Source organism: Triticum aestivum, chromosome 4B (genome assembly GCF_018294505.1).
Source record: "Triticum aestivum cultivar Chinese Spring chromosome 4B, IWGSC CS RefSeq v2.1, whole genome shotgun sequence".
Lineage (NCBI taxonomy): Eukaryota > Viridiplantae > Streptophyta > Magnoliopsida > Poales > Poaceae > Triticum > Triticum aestivum.
This window is the reverse complement of record NC_057804.1, coordinates 563,714,091-563,722,024: the sequence shown is the minus strand read 5'-3', so window position 1 is coordinate 563,722,024 and position 7,934 is coordinate 563,714,091.

The following is a 7,934-nucleotide window of genomic DNA, read 5'->3' as shown; positions in this document are numbered from 1 at the left end:
GACAACGCAATGGATGAATTTGCTTATCACCGGAAATGGAAGAGACCCGTGGTAGAATGGCACATTGGCGGTGCAAGCTGGGAGCAAAATGCAAATGCTGGGAATGATTCTGGTAACTGGGGAAGAACCCAACAACAGAGAGTGAATTCACTGTTTGAAAAGATCATAGCATTGCCGAGGAAACTGAGAGCAAACCCAGTTAGTGCCGATGATAACACCTAGCGCTTGTGCGTGCTCTCAAGAACTTGAGCAATTCCATAATCATCAAGGTTTTACCAACATCCGTGTCAAGGGTCCGGTAACACAACTTACTACCATGATGAATGGTGATGGAGGATGCAGATGCAAAGGAAGATAACACCTTCTCAGGTTTCACCCTTGGCAGGGCCAAGGAAATAACATCTGGATGATCGACCGAGAGACATTTAGCACTCCGCTTCTAATGTTCTCCTTGATGTGCTAGCGTATCCCATTCATTGAAGTGGTTTGGTATCTAGAACATCAAGTAAAGGTCGGACTTCGGGAGCAATAGAATCCATAAGGAACAGTTACGGAGGTAAATCCTACGAAATCCTTATGGGGAGGTGGCCAACTTCCTCAAACAAGATACTACAATAATAGGTCTTTCGGCTGGGTGGTGCTGGCCACGACATCCACTTTACCAGTTATCGAGGAACCAATATTATAGTTCTTGGGGAAATGTTCCAACCATCATATCTGCCTGAGATTCAGATCTGGTTGGTGTCAGAATATTCCAGACCCATCGAGTCTAGGAAGAAAAATGAAAGTTTGCAACACAAATCGACGAGATGACGTTGCGGGATTCTCGGAAGATGAACTACGATAGCAAGCTCCAAAACATGAGCTGGTTCTGCTACAAACATGTGAACACGTTGTCCCAGACAAGCATGCCCACATGGTAGTCTTATAATAAAACACTACCGAGTTCTGGTTGGGAACCATCAGCGAGGATATCGAAGTTCTTTCATAAGTCCGGATTAGCTCTTATGAAGATACTCCTTCTCCTTGAACAAATCAATCAGTGGCTTGGTGTGCTAGGATACACATATGGAATGAAGGTTGCAAGTCTCCAGACCACAGAATACTTCGCACATGTGCATGACTGACTTGCGATGATTCCAGAGGAAGCAACATTGACTTTCTCGAGTCCACGGCGGCAACTTGCATCAAATGCACATGAACTAGAGGAAGTCACTTCTTACATCCGAACATATGCTTCATGAGCTAGCATGAACAAATGCTTTCAAAAGTTTCCAACACTAGCTTAATGTTCAGCAAGATTATGAAGAAGACAGGGATGTTGTCAATGGGCACAACAACAATTCATCTGGGTTTCCTGTTAAAAGGAATTCCATAGTTAAGTGAACAAGTGATAGCATTGGTCAGACCCAAAAGATGTAATGGTGTATGCTCGAGGGATCAACCAAGAGTAAGACAACATTACGAGTATCGTTGGTTCTGGTCTGATTGGATGATAGCCCATACTCAATCAAAGGTTTGGGTAAGATAATAGATCCAACAATTGTTCACAAGGACCAATTGATGAAGATATCATCTTTCTTTAACACACACACACACACACAAAAAGATATCCCTTAACATGAACTAAGTCGGACAAGCTTTTATCTTCCAACTCTCCAAGTTGTTGTTTAGCTTATCCAACTAGCTCAGGGTATCCAACGCGGATTCTTGGAGAAGGGGTGGTTTACAGGAATAAACCAACTTGATCACGAACTCAACATAGCGGTCAGGTGACAACCTGGTAATACTTCTGAGAAGATATTCAGAAAATCACGAACCACCGGTATGTTACTAAGTTCGAGAACAATCTTGCTCTTCAGGGCAAGACGATATGATCAATAGAGCAAGGATTTGAAATAATCCTAACTCATCGATCGAGGGGTGAACCAGGAGAATGGACTAGGTAGCATGATCAACCTCAGAATGATGATTCAAAACCAACACGCTAAGAATGAAATTATTGTCCTTTAACTACCCAGCAACGAGGTTGCTAGGCGTATTGATTTCACACATCACGATTCACTTGTCGACATTCCGGTTATAACCACACGGAACCGAGGAATGAGTAATGATGGTGAGAAGTATCACTACGTCAAAATTCATGAGAGTTGGTGCAGTTCTCATGACAACTCTGACATAATGGGGGTAATACTCCAAGGTAGAACAGAACCAAAAGCTGGGCTGGCATTTTGATCTGCGGAGCACAATTGCTTTGACCCAATCCTAGATATGGAAGAGGTACTGGAGTTTGTTTCTCCTAGTCATTCTGCGATAGAATGGCTTGACGGACCACAAGAGTAATAGGCATCGATAAACGAACGCACGCATACTCTTGACTATCAATCGATAGACGAGGGTCAGAATGCAACTAAAGAGAACAACTCAAAGGAACATATAATTTTCTGAGTTGTGGATGCATAGATTAGTATGTCGAACCAAGTTCAACATATTTCTTCCGGATAACCCATGCAGAAAGGTAGAACTGGCAGAGTCACGATTTATGAGTGGAGATCTCCTCAAGAGTACTCTAATTGTGATCTTTTAATCCAGAAGAACTCCTGCCAAGAGTGGTTCATGGTAATTGGAAGAAGGAAATACCACGGACCTCGAGGACTATCATAAGGTTACTAATATCCTAAAGGAGCTAGCAATTACTAACAACATGAAGTAGGTAGAGTGAATCTTGGGTTCAAGAACCCAGGAGCAGAATACCTGCTACTAAGTAGCATCACGGGATGCTTTCGAGAAAGATGGCCAGAATCATCACACTGGGAACACAAAACATTGCTAGATTACTAGGTGACTCCCTAAACACCTAGGGCCATAATAATATTTCCAACATATACGCCGAGGCAACAAGTACCTCAACTCACCGATTAGTGTGGTTAACCTGGCCTATGGGAACATTGAAACGGGAAGAAAGGATTTGCAAATGCATCAGACTACTTAGAAACCTGGGATGACTCGGACAGCATAATGGCTGTAAATGCTCAAAAGATTTGAGACAAGCACAAAAATGGTGGCATAACCACTCAGAAGCACAATATCAAGGTCTCGAGATCAATAATTAACATACAGAAGTAGTAGGAACTGAAACGAGGCTTAAGTCTAACAATCTATAAGTCTACGGATTAGTAACACGTGATCCTGATAGAAAAAAGAGATAGCCTAGTTCTTAATCCCCGTAGAAAAGATAAGATGACTCAGATCAGAAGGCATAAGGTATAAGGAGTAAAAAGAGCCTTACGTTCCATCCCACAATCAATTCCCTTATATAACTAAAGAATTTCTAGACTCAACTTCGACCAGTTTGGCTTGGTAATCCTACAGGCAGTCAAGCTCTGATACCAACGCTGTCAGGACCCCGACTCAATGCCACATCGATCTAGCATGTAACATCTCATATCACTTTGCGGCCTCACGCACGGTATTCCCACGGGTATCGCCTTACCTTTGCCCGGGACCGTTTGCGCCTTTTGGCACACGTATATGATAGTGTCGCTAGCATCCATATGATAAGGAGCCCGGGCTGACATGGCTAGTCGTAAACCCAAAGTGGCACAGACTTACAGGGACAGGCATCCATGACCCAGCATCGAACGTGTCGGTCATCAGCGAGTGAATCCAGGCTGTAGCACTGGGCTAGCAGGACTCCGGTGAACCGGGCTGTAGCGGGCTAACAGGACTCCGGTATTCATCGCGTGACATTTCCCCGAAGGGACAGACACAGGAACGAAGAAGGACACATGCCGGCCAGCCTAAGTGTTCCGGAGCAGTAGCAAGCTACCATGGCTCGGTGGAAACACTAGGAGACATTTCTCCGTAAGAGAGGCTACTAAAGATAAACAACTAGATGGTCAGATCCCACACATATCAAGCATTTCAATAACATACACACAATATGCTCGATATGTGCAAATACAACATGGCATCACAACATGACTCTATAACTCAAGTATTTTAATCAATAGGCTCCGAGGAGCGAGATATTACAAACATGGGTCTCATGACCCAACAATCAGAGCATACAAGTCAAAGCACAAGCGGAAGCTATCATGTCTGAGTACAGACATCTATAAATGAAAAAGGCTGAGAAGCCTGACTATCTACCAGATCCTGCCGAGGGCACAAGATCGTAGCTGAGGTAACAAGCTAAACGTCGAAGTCCACGCGGAACTACTAGCGAGACCGAAGTCTCTCTGCAAAAACATAAATAGGCAAACGTGAGTACAAATGTACCCAGCAAGACTTACATCAGAACTAACTACATATGCTTCATTATCAACAAAGGGGATGATGGGGTTTAACTGCAGCAAGCCAGCTTTGACTCGGTGGCTATCCTGAACTACGACTGCAAGTAACTCTTTTGAGGTGGCGCACACGAGTCCACATATTCACCATATCAATACACCACTATGGATCCGCTCCCGTCTCCCTACGAGAACGCCATCCATAGCACTCACGCTTATCTTGCGTATTTTAGAGTATCCACTTTCACTTGTCTATGAACTAATATAAGCAATCCAGAAGTCCTTTTCCGCGGACACGGCTATTCGAATAGATGATGTTAACCCTGCAGGGGTGTACTTCTTCATACATGTTTCCACCACTTAGCGTCTGCACACGACATGTGCTCGGCAGACTTCAAGCGAAAGCCGACGTGGGTGTAGACCACGACCTACCTAAACACTCAAGTCTCTAGTCCAGGTTTATCGCCTATTCGGGTTCCATCCATGAGGAGATCCGGCCGGAGTTTCGCTCACAGCCCCAAACGATGTGAACAGGGTTCCCGAGATACCAAACGGGCATCCGGTACACCGTGCCACGTACCTACCGCATCACAGCCCACCCCTATGGTCAGCGCTGTCCACGGCCTCCAGTAAGCTACAAACACCAGAAACTACTTGCAACTCCTGGACAGAGGACTAGGGTGAATAAGAAGTCGAGCGGGGTCATATTTCAGGGCCCAATGCATGGTAGTAGCTGAATCATGGATCACAAACACAGAACTCAGTTCCTAAGGACGGCTTCAATGAGACAACCCACCATGTACTCCTACATGGCCTCTCACCGACACCTTTTACCAAATCGTGTTCACACACTTAGCTCACACATAGTAGGACATGTTCACACACCTCTGATTCATCCTCGATGAATCAGACCTGACTCAACTCTAAGCAGTAGCAGGCATGACAAACAAGCATGAATGAGTAGGCACATCAGGGCTCAAACAACTCCTACTCATGCTAGTGGGTTTCATCTATTTACTGTGGCAATGACAGGTCCTAATGCAGTAAAAGAGAGCAGGAGCAAGAGAGTAGGATTGTATCGGAATGAACAAGGGGGTTTTGCTTGCCTGGCACTTTTGAAGATAGCATTGAGTCTTCATCAGTGTCAACGATCACATCATCGGTATCACGTCTATCGAGAGGGGACAATTACCGGCAACACAGAAGGGAACACAATCAATGCAATGCACAATATGATGCATGATCATGACATGGCAATATGAATGTGTTTTGAGCTAATGCAACTAGCAACAGATTAAATGAAGTTGGTTTGAATATAAAATTCAAATTCAAACTCCATATGTGATTATTCAAATGCCATTTAATTGATTTGTGCTAAACAGCACCTATAAGTTGTTCTAACATGCATGAAAATGGTACAGATGGATTCCTTGAATTTTTCTGATAATTTTTCATATATAAATTATTTAATTTGGAGTTACGGTTAATTTTCTATGATTTATTGAAGTTTTAGGCATTTTCTGGAATTATAAATCATTTCCTAATTTATTTAATTCCAGAAATACTTTACTGCGTCAGCATGACGTCGGCATGACGTCAGCAAGTCAACAGGGGCCGGTCAGGGTCAAACCTGACGTGTGGGGTCCACACGTCAGTGACACAGGGGCTAATCCCGCATTGACCCGGGCTTTGACCCACTACGGGGCCCACTGTCAGTGGCTGTGGGGGGTGTTTAGAGCGTCATTAGTGCTAATTAGGCGTGCCACATCGGCAGTCGCCGGGGTTTCGCCGGCGGCGACCATTCCGCACGGCGGGGGAGCGCCGGACTTGCGCTAGGGGCATCGGATCGACGCGCCAAGGGCACCAGGAGGTAGCCCGCGCCCGTGCGCATCTAGGGGAACCAACGGAAGGTGCGGGGGTGGCCGGAATCAGCAACGGCGGCGAGCGAGGCGGCGGCCGGAGCTCGGGCGAGGTCGGGTTTGGCGTTCGGGGGCACGGGAGGGAAGCTAGTGGCGGCTACGGGCTCCTGGAGACGTGTTGGGTGCGGTGGTGTGCTCGGCTTCGAGCTGCAACGGCTCCAGCCACGGTGGTGACGAGGCACGGCGGCGGCGAGCTCTCGGGTCCGGCGGAAGCAATGGCTAGAGCGGCCCAACGGCATGGGAAGAAGAGGGGAACGGTTCAGTGGCTCATCGCGATTCTTCTGGTGCTGCTGGCGAGGCAGGGGAGGCACGGGGTCCAGCGAATCGACGGAGGGGAGCTTCGGTGGCCGGTGACGGAACGGCGATGGTGGCGGCGTTGCAGGGCTTCCGGAGGGCCGTGGGTCGGTGGGGAGGAAGGAGGGGGTCGAGGCGGAGCTCGTGGGTGTGTCGGAGAGGCTAGGGGTGGCCGGTGGCCACGAGAGAGCTCGTCGGCGGCGGCGGGTGTGTTCGGTGGCTGCGCGCGAGAGAGCCAGAGGAGGAGAGGAGCTCGGGGAGAGAGTGAGAGGCCTGGGGGGGTGCGTGGCGTCGCGGACGGGGTCCAGGGCAACGAGAGGAAGCAGGAGGTGGCTAGGGGGGAAGCAGGAGGTGGCCGAGGCAGCGTCGGCGAGCGCCACGCCTCGCCTCTGTTCGTCCTCCTGGCAGAGGAGGAAGAGGACAAAGGAGGAGGAGGTGGGCTGGGCCGGCTAGGGGAGCTGGGCCGGTGGTGGCGCCAGGTAAGGTTTCTCTTCTCTCTCTGTCTTTTTCTAATTATTTCAGTTTTCTATTTTGCAGGTTTGTTTTGAATTTGGTTTTGAAACCAATTCAATTTATTTTGCTTCTGACAATATTTTTAGGAGCTAAAAGAATTTAAACAATGCTCCACAAAATATTTCAGAATTATTGGACCTATATTTATTTAATAGTAGATATAAATCCAATTCAAATAATTATTGATTTAATTCAAATGCCCAAATTAAATGTTTCTGAGACACCAAAAATATTGGTTTGGATTTTTACCTCTTGCCAATATTTCCAGAGGATATCAGGAACATTTTCTTGGACACATTTGAGAAGATTTAATTGTTGGTTATTTTTAGAGGTTTATGAGGCTTTGAAAATTCCTCAATTCAAATTTCATTTGAATTTAAACATGATGCAGCAAGAGGTCTAGCCTAGTGCATTACCAGAAGCTAGGGATGTGACAGTAATTTAGTGCATGGTTGGTGGACTCCGATGCTGGTTGTCCCACACGTCGGCGAAAGTGAGTAATTTAGTGCATGGCTGGAGGAGGATCCACACAGTAGAGCGTGTCCACTGTTTTTCTAAAAAAATGATTACAGCAAGCGTTTCCACTCTTACGACGGAGGAGTGCGAAACACGGCAGGCACTCGAACATACACTGTGCTCCTACTACTAGGCATGTGCAGTGGTTATACTACATAATCTTGTTGCTAGTGTAGTAAGATATGAAGATAACAAATGATGTTGTGCGCATGTCAACTATATGAACAGTAATGTACTAACATAGTACCACTTTTTTGACTGTCCGGTCGAGAATGAACAGTGAGATCAATGTTAACAGAACTAGGTCTACAACGCATGGAGAGTACGGTGCTACAGTACTCCATGAAACATGAACCATATGAAGCACAAATAGTGTTAGGCAGGGTGTCTGAAGGGTGCA